Source organism: Mauremys reevesii, linkage group 11 (assembly GCF_016161935.1).
Source record: "Mauremys reevesii isolate NIE-2019 linkage group 11, ASM1616193v1, whole genome shotgun sequence".
Taxonomy (NCBI): Eukaryota; Metazoa; Chordata; order Testudines; family Geoemydidae; genus Mauremys; species Mauremys reevesii.
The window spans coordinates 22,130,379-22,144,989 of record NC_052633.1 but is presented as its reverse complement, the minus strand read 5'-3'; the positions used below and the strand labels follow the sequence as shown (position 1 = coordinate 22,144,989).

General features: G+C 42.6%; 1 long non-coding RNA gene across 1 annotated transcript; it reads right to left on the bottom strand.

Annotated features, from left to right (window-relative positions):
- Window positions 1-2,195: 2,195 nt before the first annotated feature.
- LOC120374206 lies at window positions 2,196-10,356 on the bottom strand. The gene is made up of 4 exons (XR_005585931.1): window positions 10,303-10,356; window positions 9,599-9,723; window positions 4,743-4,832; window positions 2,196-2,404 (listed from the first exon to the last, which is right to left on the bottom strand). It is a non-coding gene; the product is annotated as an uncharacterized LOC120374206 (long non-coding RNA).
- Window positions 10,357-14,611: the final 4,255 nt, after the last annotated feature.

The window sequence follows — 14,611 nt, the reverse complement described above, 5'->3', positions numbered from 1 at the left end:
ATCCACGATGACGCCAAGATCTTTTTCCTGACTCGTTGTAGCTAAATTAGCCCCCCCATCATGTTGTATGTATAGTTGGGGTTATTTTTTCCAATGTGCATTACTTTTCATTTATCCACATTAAATTTCATTTGCCATTTTGTTGCCCAATCCCTTAGTTTTGTGAGATCTTTTTGAAGTTCTTCACAATCTGCTTTGGTCTTAACTATCTTGAGTAGTTTAGTATCATCTGCAAACTTTGCCACCTCACTGTTTACCCCTTTCTCCAGATCATTTATGAATAAATTGAATAGGATTGGTCCGAGGACTGACCCTTGGGGAACACCACTAGTTACCCCTCTCCATTCTGAGAATTTACCATTAATTCCTACCCTTTGTTCCCTGTCCTTTAACCCGTTCTCAATCCATGAAAGGACCTTCCCTTTTATCCCATGACAGCTTAATTTACGTAAGAGCCTTTGGTGAGGGACCTTGTCAAAGGCTTTCTGGAAATCTAAGTACACTATGTCCACCGGATCCCCCTTGTCCACATGTTTGTTGACCCCTTCAAAGAACTCTAATAGATTAGTAAGACACGATTTCCCTTTACAGAAACCATGTTGACTATTGCTCAAGAGTTTATGTTTTTCTATGTGTCTGACAATTTTATTCTTTACTATTGTTTCAACTAATTTGCCCGGTACCGACGTTAGACTTACCGGTCTGTAATTGCCGGGATCACCCCTAGAGCCCTTTTTAAATATTAGCGTTACATTAGCTAACTTCCAGTCATTGGGTACCGAAGCCGATTTAAAGGACAGGTTACATACCTTAGTTAGTAGTTCCGCAACTTCACATTTGAGTTCTTTCAGAACTCTTGGGTGAATGCCATCTGGTCCTGGTGACTTGTTACTGTTGAGTTTATCAATTAATTCCAAAACCTCCTCTAGTGACACTTCAATCTGTGACAGTTCCTTAGATTTGTCACCTACAAAAGCCAGCTCAGGTTTGGGAATCTCCCTAACATCCTCAGCCGTGAAGACTGAAGCAAAGAATCCATTTAGTTTCTCCACAATGACTTTATCGTCTTTAAGCGCTCCTTTTGTATTTTGATCATCAAGGGGCCCCACTGGTTGTTTAGCAGGCTTCCTGCTTCTGATGTACTTAAACATTGTTATTACCTTTGGAGTTTTTGGCTAGCCGTTCTTCAAACTCCTCTTTGGCTTTTCTTATTACACTCTTGCACTTAAGTTGGCAGTGTTTGTGCTCCTTTCTATTTGCCTCACTAGGATTTGACTTCCACTTTTTAAAGGAAGTCTTTATCTCTCACTGCTTCTTTTACATGGTTGTTAAGCCACGGTGGCTCTTTTTTAGTTCTTTTACTGTTTTTCTTAATTTGGGGTGTACATTGAAGTTGGGCCTCTATTATGGTGTCTTTTAAAAGGGCCCATGCAGCTTGCAGGGATTTCACTTTAGTCACTGTACCTTTTAACTTCTGTCTAACTAACCCCCTCATTTTTGTATAGTTCCCCCTTTTGAAATTAAATGCCACAGTATTGGGCTGTTGAGATGTTCTTCCCACCACAGGGATGTTGAATGCTATTGTATTATGGTCACTATTTCCAAGCGGTCCTGCTATAGTTACCTCTTGGACCAGCTCCTGCGCTCCACTCAGGATTAAATCTAGAGTTGCCTCTCCCCTTGTGGGTTCCCGTACCAGCTGCTCCATGAAGCAGTCATTTAAAGTATCGAGAAATTTTATCTCTGCATTTCGTCCTGAAGTGAAATGTTCCCAGTCAATATGGGGATAATTGAAATGGCTTAAGATTTCAAATATAGATATTTAGAAATTAGTTAGAGGGGGATGGCCTTGGGGTTAAGGCACTGGACTGGGATGCAGAAGAGCTATGTTCAGTTCTTGGTTTTGCCACATGCTTGGACAGGTCACATAGTCTCTCTGTGCCTTGCTTCCCCATCTGTGAAATGGGGATAATACTCCCCCTCGCTAGATCTTTTGTCTGTTTTGTCAGAATGGCCCAGTTCTGCACTATGGTCTGTGCAGACAGAATGCACTGACTTCAGTGGGGCTTGGTGTGGGAGCAGCAGTCCACTTGCACAGATGACAATGCAGGATGGGATCCTTAGATTGTCTCTATGTACTTATAGAATGCCTACTACAGTAGGGCCCTCAGCTTGGGTGGGGTCAGTCGGTTCTGTGACAATACCAATAGCCATTAACATTTAACAAGGTTTCATGAAGTACTAGAGCCTTGAAAAGATTCAGCAAAAATAAAACAGGTGTCCTTAGGCTGTTAATACTGAAGAATTTGTGTACTTAATATTAAATGGCTCCTCATTCTTCTTATAATGGTTTTCAGTGGAGACTGCAACAGTGGTGTTCTTCTCTGGATATGGCTCTGTAAAACTAGAATAAGGGATTATTCTATGGCAATAAGAACAGGAGTACTTGTGGCACCTTAAAGACTAACAAATTTATTGTAGCATGAGCTTTCGTGAGCTACAGCTCACTTCAAATGACTCCATATCAGATATGCTCAGTTTACAAGCAAAAAGGGATGCTTGGGGTTTGTTGTTGGTTTGTAAACTCATAGGGATAACAAAAAACACTACCTAGAAATTGAAAAAAAAAAATCAAGCTGTGTTCTGGGTCCTGCAGCATCGTTAGTACTTTCGCAGGATCCTCAGTGACACCTGTGCAGCCCCACAGTCAAACTCCCCTCTCACTTATATCTGTGCCAGCCCAGTGTCTACAAGCCAATGGTACAGGTGGAGGTGAAGGTATGATTTGGTCCTGCAGTTGGATCTTAGGCCCTGGTCCTGCCCCACAGTCTATAATTGCAGGCTCTTGTCTTCCATGAGGAGGTGCAAGTCCTTGATTTTTCAACCTAAAGATTATAGTAATGCTAATTCTTGCATTTCTAACAGATCTCTCTGGCGTGCATTTCAATTCCTTGAGGATTATTGGCGGTGGTACACAGTACTGACTAACTCAATACTTGTGTATTGACAGTTTGTGTCCTCTTATCACGAAGTCTGACATTTTAAGCTGTCAAGCAAAGCCCAAGAATAAGCATGGGGAAAAACTGTGCAATGTTGTGGAGATAGAGACAGGACACAGACCACTTGTATTGCCTAGCTGTGGTCACAGCACTGCCTGCCTACATAGAGCTAAGATGCAGTGAATCGATGCAGATCAGAAACCTACTGGCCACTGCCATGCCATTCCTGCAGGAATCCCTGTTCCCCCCTCTGCTCCTATGGGGTGGGGGGAAGGGTGAACTGCCCCACAGCTAGGCGCTCCCCCCACCCCCCAGGGCATTTTCTATTTCCCCTCACAAATACTATAGAAATGTGGTGATCCTAGTGTATTTCTAGACTTCTTTGCTGTGCAAGGGGACACAGGATTTGGCTTAATGGGATTATTTACTGATGGGTTACAAATAATTGTGCATGTTGACATGTAATTGATAATATGTCTGCTGATATTGATTAAATAAGGAGTAAGATGTTGCCTGTTTTCTGTATGGCAGTTAGCCTATTAATTTCTGGCTGCCTGCAGTATCTTAGCATCTCGTAGACTGAGGGACTGCCAGAAAAAAGCCTTCAAGTGAGTGAGGATAGCATGAAGTGATCAGGTAAGGAATAGGCTTAAGAAATATGGTCAAGTTTGATTTGACAAACATCAAACAAACCGACCACCCCTCCCCTTCCATCTTCTCCCCCAGCCCATTAAATGGGCTCAATCCTGCTTGGAGAAGTGTTGCAAAGGAAAGCAGCTTCTGAGATCAGGAAAGTTTTACTGAAGTTTGATTTCTCCCCCCCCCCCCAACCCCAAGCAGGGCTGGTATTAGGTGTCTGCCAGATCCAACTTCATATTTCCTTTCTAAGGATGCTCTGTGCCAAAAGCCATCTTTTTTTTAAGTTATATTTACTCAGGTAACAAATTTAATAAGACTCAAGGAAAATGACAGATACAGATGACTGAAGCTAGTGGGGAGGTGATCAGTGCCTAGTCTGCAGCTTGGAAGGGAGTAAGGATATTGTCCGTGCCACTCTCTGATGCACTGGTCCAGGCACACAGGGGTAAGTGGTTGCAGTGTTCCCCACTACTCCTTCCCTTTAGCAGGCAAACAAGGGCAAGGAATGGGGGGAGCATTACCATCACACTGGGGTCAGCATTGCTGACCCAGTACTGAAGGTGCTGCAAGATGCTGCTTGCTCCCAATAGAGCAAGCAGGAGAGGAATGGTAACTCAGGCAAGCCAGTGCCTCATGGGGCTAGCTGTGGGATGGAGCAGCCTTTGCTCGGAGCAATGCCCAAAGTTACAATCTGGCCCTGTGTGCCAGACACATCAAGCCCCTCAGCATGCTCAGCTATTACACAATGTGGGATGGTCACATGGAGAACAAAACAGTCTCACCTTGATACTCAGGTTCTGATCTTACAAACATTTGTGTCCCAGCAGGAGAATGGACTTGTGTTAGGAGATACATGAACAAAATACAAGCAGCTGAAATCTGGTATATGGAATGCAGACAGACACTGGCCTGCATAGTTAATGCTTTTATTTTTCCCCTGTCACATCAAGTGGTGTTTTCCCCCCTGGGTTCAAGCTTTTATTTAGACTACAGGCAGCAGAGCCACATGGTCACAATGGAAAAGTTACAAGGTTTGACCTCTGGCTAATACAGTATAATGAACAGAAGCTAAAACCAATGGACAAGCACAGGGATACTAAGTACCTTTAAAGCTGCAGAAGTAGCACAGGTGCTACGGATTGTATACAACTCCTTCATGAGGTCCCAAGCCTTTTGACTGCAATTATGAAAGCACTGTAGAGAGGGGAGAAAAAACAGTGTATGCGCCAGTTTGTATCATTCTCTTCTTTTTAGGATTAATCGTCTAAAACTACCATACATTAAGCCACAGTCAGTCCTGTAATGTTCCCATGAAAGTAATGAACATTCTCCTTGTGTAAGGGCTGCAGACTACTCGCCATCACCACCAATGCACCAGGTGCTAGGAGAGGCAGGTATCAAGCAGCACATTTCTTACTGAAAGGCCATTCATCAAACAAAATTGTCCCTGGAAGTTAAGGGCTGTATTCAGACCCCACTTTTGCTACTGCAAAATGGCGGGGGGCAGGGGAAGGAGGAAGGGGGAAAAGGGTGGTAGAAGACCTTCCCTCTGCCTTCCTGTTCAGGAAGCAGCAAAATTCTTGCACCTTGTCCTTGTTCAGGCAAGGGGTGACATTGGCCCTGCTAACAGTTCTGGACATGCTGAAGGGCATAGGCTGGCCAAGGGTTTAAGCTGACTTGTGGAAACTTTATCCTCTTATCTGCTTGTCTCTTACCTGCATCACACCCTGCTTCCTCCTCTCCGGCTTTGCCACTAGCTCTCCCAGCCACTTGTTCACTTCCCCTGCAGCCATTTCTGTGCCTTCTTCCATGCTGTCCTGTGTACATAATGCCCTCCCCCAATCTCATCCGCAAGACTGCTACCCTGTCCCCTTTTAGATACTTCCTCAGGACCCTCTTCCTCACTGAGGCCTTACAAATCAGTAGCCAATTAATCAAGGCTAGACTGGGATGTAGCTGACTGCCATTTCTATCCAGTCATATTTTTTTTAAATGGGTATGTACATAATAAATATTGGATGTATTTTGATTGAGTCCCTCTCACGCTTATCTTCCAAGTGTTGATTGTTGTCTTAGATTGTAAACTGCATGGAACAGGGACTGTTCCTCACAACTAAGGTCTCTGGGCCCTACTGCAATAGAAACACTGCCTCATAAGGTACCAGCATGGTTTGCCCTTCATGTACATGCAGAGGGTGCCAGTTGCTGCCTTATGTCACTATGTGGGCTACCCACCTTTGGTGGTGACAGTGCAGCGGGGACTGCAGCCACAATCCCCCCTTCTCTGCAGGTCAGTGGGGAGTGGTTGGAGCTTTGACTCCACCTCCCTACACACTGGCTAACCCAGTTGAGCTGGTGCACAAAGCCAAGTAATCTGCACTAGGGAAAAGGATGGTACAGATTTGTTTTCGGTGGGGAATTAGAGGAGAACCAAGGCTGGCGTTATAGCTGGGTGTTCCTGGGGCAGCACAGCTACGTGGTGCCCCTTACTCAGGGTGTGTGGAAGCTCTGCCACAAAAACAAAACACCTCACAAGACTGGTTTGGGTCTTTCTGGTTCTTGGTATTTTACCAAATCATCTTGGTCAAAAAGCAGATGTGACTGATATTTATACCTTTTATTTGCCTCCAGAATGGAGCTTGTAATAGCTATTCCACACCTCCAAATACATACGGCCTTTACTTTTTAATTGGCTCCATGTACAACTACCCTAAGCGCTTGAACTGTTTGTACACCTATGCTGATACTAGATAGAAAAGCCATCGTGTAACAACCCAGAAGGCAAAGTCTCAAAATAACTCTGGTATATGCATAGAGAACACATTTAAAATAAAACACTCCATTGACAGTTCAAGCCTTGCAGCACTTGCCAGTGGATGTTCTCCAAGCAGGAGGTGTTCCAAGTCAGCATAGCACATGGCTAAGATAGCCTGCTTTCCATATTGTATTATCAGAGCGTCTTCCAAAAGCTTTCCCACACAACAAAATGTCACCAAGAAGGTTTTACTCCAGCCTCTATATCACAGGCTGCAGCTACAACTGGAGTTACTGCACTGTTGGCAGTGGAAGCTATCACTGACAAAGTACAGTTTGGGATCAAGCAAGCAAAAACTTTCAGGGGCAGGGCTGCTTACTTGATACTATGTACGTCTGTCTTTCATGACAGATTATTTTTGCAAGATGAACACAGTTTACAGCAGCATCTTTGGCTTGAACTAGTCTAGTCTTTAAGGGCCCGGTTCTCCATCCCTTAACTGATGTTAAGCCAATGAAATTTGAGTTACGTTGACGTACAACTCACACAGAAGAGTTGAGAGTTAGAGTCAATGTAACGACGCAAAAATGGCACCTTCTTAACTGTGTCAGGGGTATCCCAGTTCACTATGTGGTCCCCAAATCCCAAGCCCCACTTGCTCCTTTCCACATCCTTTGGGGAAACAAAACTTAACTGCAGAACTAGATACCCCACTCAGACATAGCATCAGTGATTGGCCTGATTCACAGAGGCTGTGACTTTCTATGGATTCAGCTAAAGAGACAGGCTCTTTAGCTAGAAGCTATAATAGTTTTGCTTTTGGATCTAGAGGTACCCATTTTATTCCCTGGTGCATCAGCATCACATGAATGAGGGCTCATCCAGTATTCAAGTGGTTGTGGGCCTTTGACATTCAGGACGCGCTTCCTCTAAGGGTAGTATGTAATCCATTGGTCAGTGTGTATTACAGCCTCACCTCTTCGCTGGACCCACAAAGAGTTCAAGTCTATTACAGCTCCTAAACACAGAGATTGGCTATTTAGCTCAAGCTGCAGTGACTCATGCTTTTGGATCAGCAGGTCCCTGATTCAATTCCCAGGGTATTGGCCAAGATGGCATTGGCAGCTATCATCTTATTCTCAAGTCACTGGTTGTGACTCCAGTTACAGCTGAATGGAGTTTTGCACTTAACTGTACAAACACACACAAAATCCACTATACGAGTATATGCGCCTATATTGTAGACTGTTCAATGACTATTTGACCTTGTATGATTTCCTAACAGCATACAATCTGCATCACACAGAAAACTGGAAATATACATATTTTCCTTATATAAAACACAGTGAGCAAGATCCTCAGCTGGTATAAATTGGGGTAATTCCACAGAAGTCAATAGAGATGCAGCAATTTACTTCAGCTGAGGATTTGGTCCATGTCATCATCCTTTAAGCTTGAACTCATTTTCCAGAAGCCCAGCTGTTACTAGCTCTTTAGAGTCTAATTTAATCAGAACATGTCATACTAACTTTACACACACTTACACTATACTCGTATTCAAACTTTTACCTCGGTTAAACAGCAGCTGCTCTTTAGAATAATTAGACCACCCCAGTCCTACCAAATAAATAGTGTGCATCTATAAAGGATGCAAGTACTGGTTTTATTTTTTTACTCCTTACAGTAACACTCTAATGGCTGAAGCAAGATCACTACCGGACTAATACTTTCAAAATGTCACGTTCCCACAGAATAAAGCAGAATCCCAGAGGGGTTTACAAAATTCCAAGCTTCATTTTTGATTCCCTCAGAGGGACAAATCCTGGCAACCTTTCTGAAAGATTTAAAAGACTTCTGTTGCCACACACTAGCACATCTAAGCACCAAGGAATCCTGAACTATGTATTTTTCTATGTACAATGAAGCTTTAAAAGCATCCACAACAACAAAGACTTGTTCCTCAGACAGACTAAATCCAAAATGGCAGCAACCGTCTGTTAGGGTGGGTCTTCTCAGCTCCCTGATGCAGGATCCCACAGTTTTAAAGTGATATAGTACTATAAGCCACCCTTTAGTAACATGGGCCATAGACTCATGAGAATGGCACATTCATCATCCCACAGCTTCATCCATCCGTCTGCTTTATCATATATTAGTCAACGAGAGAGAAAGAAAGAATACGTGATGGTGTTTAAAAGTTCTAATGGAGTGAGTTTGGGATCACTGCATTACTCATGAATGATGAAACCACATGTCAGTTCTGCAAGTCATTCCAAATGTGTGCTAACAAAGACTTACACCACTCCATGCCTTGACATATTGTGCTTCAAAGTTTTCAGAACATTTCTAAAGAACCTTTACTTATGTTTTAAAAGAAGTTTAAAAAAAATAAAACCACTAAAACTAATCTATTTTTCATCTGTAAAACCCAGGTTACCTTAAAACAATGAGTCCAGCTGGTCAAGCCTTGGAAGAAAATGTATTAATAGTTTTTTATAATGACTAAAAATTACCTGCAATAGTTTTTCTATCCATCAGAATGTTGTGGATCTAAATTCCAATATCTTGTAGGCTACCGGGGATAAGGGCTACAAAGCACCGGCTTAAAGCAATGCAGATTCTGGGGTGGGGAAGGAATCTGGTCACTTGGAGACAATTCCATAGTTCAGAGAACTGGACAACATTTGTTTGAAGCTACTCTGAATTATGGAACATTAGTTGGAAGGAGCTGGATTGGCAGCTAGAGGGTGGATGAGGTTGTCAAAGATGCATGAAATATGCCAACATGACTAATTTATCACATGTATATAACCTCAATGTTTAGAGATGGGTGTTTGTGTTTATACACCCTCCCCAAAACACAGTATACACATCATATCATATGCACTGAAGCTATCTATGCTAATAAATATTGAACACACACACAGCGGAATTCAAGTTCAGCAGAAACACAGATGAAACTAAACCTCTCTGTATTTGTACATTTTCAACAGGCTTTTTCCCAGTGTGGGAGCCAAAATGAAATGGGAATGGGTATTTCCTTCACTGAAACACTCTAAGAGGATGTTTACAGTTGGAGTGGAGGTGACATACTCATGCTAGCCCTATGAGAGCTATCATGCTAAATAATAGTAGTGTAGCTGCAGGCACTCAGGCTAGCTGTCTGGGTACGTAACCATGGCGAAATGTAATGGGGTGCACTCACCTCCTGGTTGAGTGTGTGTGCCTCTGCAGTTTCTTCTCAATTTCCTCTACTCATGGCTCTCCCTGTCAGTTGCTGCACTCATCAGGTGGGTCTTCAGTGATTCAGCCCTCTGGCCAAGTCACACTCTGCCCATGTGTGAAACAAACCAATTCCTTCCAGGGAACCAATCCAAGATGTCCCCAACGTCCTCCGGCCCCTTTCCCTGGGCTCAGTCTTTAACTAGTCCTGCATGGCCCATCACAGTACCCTCGCTTGGTCTAGCTAGGTTGGAAGTCTCCTACTCTGAAACTGAGCAGTGTCCCAAGGGCTTTTTGGCTGGTGACTTCTTGCCTCTACTGGAGTCCTGAGTGACCCTATCCTTCCTGCTGAGCCATCCCTCCAGGACTCAGTTTTCTGACCACAACTCCCAGCTGAATCAGTCCCTGTGCAGCACCCAGGGGTGCTATATTTCTAATTCCCTTCCTTAGGTCACAGCCAGTTCCCCCCTGTGGCTGGTGGTGGGGACCCAGACTCACCTACTGTTCCGGGTCCCAGCCTAGGGACCCTTTAAGTATAGCAGCCTCATGCTACATCCCTTTAGTAATTGCTGCTCTATGCTTCCCTTCGCCACTTTCCCATACCCTGTCTTAATTGAGTCCCAGCAGCCAGCCAGAAACTATTCACTCATCCCTCCCTCCCCCCAGTTCCTGCCAGTAACTACCTACCTTAGCCCTTACAGCTCCCACAGCCAGTCAGGAACACCTCTTGCTCCCTTAAGCCCTGCTAGCAGACTGAACTTATAGCCCTGCAGCTCCTTTTATATGGGCCGGCTGGGCCCTGATTGGCTGCTCTGTAGCCTCTCTCATTGGCTGCTTCCCCAGCAGCCACTCTAGCCTGCTTGGAGGACCTCTCTACTGCTCTTTTCCTGGGACAGATGTGGCAGGACTCTGAGGGGTCAGCACAGGTGTGTACTCAGCCTAGAGTGATTAGATGTCTTGACTTTATAGGGATAGTCCCGATATTCAAGGCTTTGTCTTATATACGTGCCTGTTATCCTCCACCCCCATCCTGATTTTTCACACTTGCTAGCTTCCCCCACACTTGCTGCTGCCTGTATTTTTAATGCATGCGCTTGATGAGAGCTAGTGCAGGTATGTCTCCTCCAGCTGGGAATCAGCTCCGCCAAGTGTTGACATACTTTGAGAATACCAAACTGTCTTATTTCTACCTCATAAATGGTTTGCTGCCCTGACTTATTAGGAAATCCTGTGAAAATTATCCTAACCATTAAAAATAAACCTCTGTTAGTTATATTTTTCCATTCACAAAAGAGCAAAGAGATACTTTCTATTAGAATGACATTTTAGATTGAGACACTAGCAGAACAAAAGTAAACTTTCCATGAAGAAACACAGTGTGTGTGTGTGTGTGTTTCTCCTATGATTTTCTGCACTGATGTTCATAAAACAAGCCTGCCTGCCTGCCTGCCTTCAGGCAGCAGGGTCTTTAGAGATTTAAAGATGCAGTACATAATCCCCCCCAAAGATAAGAGTAACATAACTAAATACACCACAGAAAACAGTCTGAATCTTAAGATCCAAGCATGAGTTTGCCCGGCTGGCAGCTAGAAAAAAAATTGTTTTACTGTTAACCTGAGGTTGTTTGATATGGAATCATTGAAACACAACAAACATGGGATCTTGGATGCCATCTTTACAGCATCACTTTTCAGAGTGCCGCAGCATTTTCATTTAAAATTGTTTAGGATGTAGGGTTGCTTCCCTAATTGGTTATAATTATGAGAGAGTTTTTAATTAAGATTCCCCCCAGGCCCTCCCTCCCTCTCAGAAAACACAGGGACCCCTAGTACACTGAGTTTACCACATCCTATGGGAGAACATTTCTCTGGGGTGTCCATTGTTACTATATTGGCAGCACATCACCCATAACTACATCAATATTGCAACCATTTACTCTTTTTGTATCCAAAGGTCTCATACTTTCCTTTCCCCTTAATTTCCAGGAGAAAAAGTGCCTTGAAGGAAAACACTAAGTTCTTCAGTGCTGACCAGGAGAGTGTGTGATGGATGAAAAAAAGTTGTGAAATAACAGGGTTATAACACAAAATCAGTTCAGACAAAATGGCCATGACACAATTTTCTAGGACATCAATAAGACAGCAGGATTATCAAAGAAGTATGTCTTTACACTAGTATGAGCCATGTACATATGTGTTCTCCTAAGCACAAACACCCATGCTGTACCTTTACAGTTCAGATTTTAAATACTATAGTACTATATAGTGAAAGTAATTATGCATTATTAGTACTCTTGTTACTTGACTATGTGCCATAACAGGTTATTGGGATATGAACAGGGCACAAGTTAATCACAGCAGAATTTTACAGTTATTTGCATTCCATTAGCATTCTAATGGTTAATGTCTAAAACTTACATTGCCTGAGTTCCTTCTTCCATTTGATGGCTCAACTGAAGCTTGATGTTTATGGTGGAAATTGTCTTGATTTCTTTAGATGAGATGAGCATCCAAGGAGTTTGAAAATGTGTTTTAATTAAGATTCTGCTAAATTCTACCAGACACCTACCTGGAAAACAAAGCAACTGAATAATTAACTCTGATGAGAGCAGATGCTACTCTAATGACAACCTGTTACCGCTCAAGTGCATCATTAGTTGCTTTACTATGTTCTTTTAATATGTCCAGAGCTCCTCAGCTAATGAATATATTTGTAGCAATGTACTTAGAATAGTTCTTCATTGTGGACTGTTGTAAAAAGATATATTCGACATCTGCAAAAATCTTTACTGAAACAGTATTTCCTCTAGTCTTTGATGTGTGTGCTTGGAAGCAAATGTTTCCTTAGCTATCCTTGTGGGATTATTTTAGCCATACATCAAGTGAAGCTTACAAATTGATGAGAATCTAATGATGCATTTATTTACAGATGTGCTGCTCTGCTCCCTGTGATATTACCGAGGGGTGAGAAGAGTGCAAGGGTTTCTACTCCCTCCCCATGGAAAGTGAACAGTCATGCATTTGACAAAGTGACTAGAAAAATACCACCAATATGATCTTATCCTTTTTTTAATAGCACTCAAAAATGAATCTATATAATCCCCTCCTTAATTAAATATGTAATGCTTCCAAAATAGAAATACACTGTTTACATTGAAATAACCTCATTTAATGATACAGTGTGGTTTCCTCTTCCAATGATATATTGTGGTTTCCTCTCAGGGCATATATTATATTTATATTAACAAATTATGGGATTCTGCTTTTAAAGATATGCACAAAACAGGATCAGTCTGACCATAAAAATAACAAGATAATGAATTTAACACAAACAGACCAACCAAGGAAGTGGAACTCTGAATGATCTAATTCATATTTTGATGTTTCCTTAAGAATATATATTAACCATACAATTATTCCCTTTGACTTGAACTATTTAAAATAAATCTTTCACAATACAGTAAAGATCTGGCTAAGATGATAAAGAAAGATGAAGATAAAAATACATCATCTATGAGTAAGGCCATCGGTTTGTCACAGGTTTGTTTGTTTTTTTAATGCTGTAGATGTATGTGGCTTCTATAAGCTCTCGATTCAAAGCCTGTTGAACTAATGGAAATCTCTGTAATTAGTTCAATAGGCCTTGGATCAGGTCTTAAGTACATGGAATGGAAGTTGGAGATTGTTGGAAGTTGTGGACAGACTCTTCTGGATGGAGCAGACAGTTAGGAGCAAGGTTGCATTCACTGGGATCTTTAAAGAAATAAACAAAAGTCAGGAGACCACAGTTTGCTGTCAGAGAATTTTTCTATGGTTCAGGCCACATTCACTCCTGTGGATACAGTGAAATCACATACTGGCCCCTAAAGGAATTGGCACCACTTGTGTGAGTCAGAGAAACCACACTTGACCCAAAGTGTATTTATTGCTGGGCCATCCAGAAACAAACCTCCCTTCCGGTTAAAGAATAAGAGCCATATTATGCAACCCTTACTCATGTGACATGCTCTATTGATTAAAGTGGGGATGGTCACATAAGCAATTACCTGAGTGAGGGCTGCAGGAGCAGATCTTATTTTGCTCTTTCTCTAGTGCAGTCAGGAAAAATTAAGGACCTGATCCTGTTCCAAATGAAAACCAATCGGAATTTTTTGAACATTTACATTTGGACTTACCATATGGGACAACTAGAGAAAATGCTGCAGTAAATCTCATCCACGTTTCTTGATTAGAGCTTGATTTGTCCATTTCACATCATCACATTTTTTGGCAGTCTGCGTGGGAGGGAGGCTGGGATGCAACATGTCACATTTCTGGCATGTTGAGAGCCAGGGCTAAGTTAACTTCTGGCATATGTGGATGCAGCTCCACTGAAACCAGTCATACTGCAGCTGCTCGCGCCCGTGCTGAATTTGGCTGTCTACATAGACTTTTGGAACAGGTTGGAAACTGAAGAAAAGCTCGCTTTTAGCTTTCAAGACCTTTACAATAAATGCCCATCCCTGATTTTGGCATCTAAGACCCCTCTCATCTGTGCCAACATGGTGTGGCTGCCAGATGGGAAGTTGTGCTTCTGTTACCTGTGTTCTAAATTGTTTTATGTTCTAATGTTCTTTTGCACATGGGGCCAAATTCTGAGTAACACGACAGGACCCCGATGCATTGGAACTAAATATGCAAGGCAAACAGTATTTGGTTAATCCTGGCATTCTGCAGCACACAGGGCTGCATTGCATGAAATGAAAGGGAATTTACTTATTTAGGCCCTGAGCCTGTAATTGAATCCTATAACGCAGACCCCTGCCCCTGTGCAGAGCCTAATTGAAAATGATGGAGCTCTGTACTGGTCCAAGGTTCCATGTTAGGTAATCTGATTGCAAGACAGGCGGTCAGATTAGTTTATCGTAATGCGCCCTTCAGATCAATAAGTAGGGTCTCCTCTTGAGCTTATAGCAAAGTTATTCACTACAAGTGCTTTGCAATAATTATAAAAATAG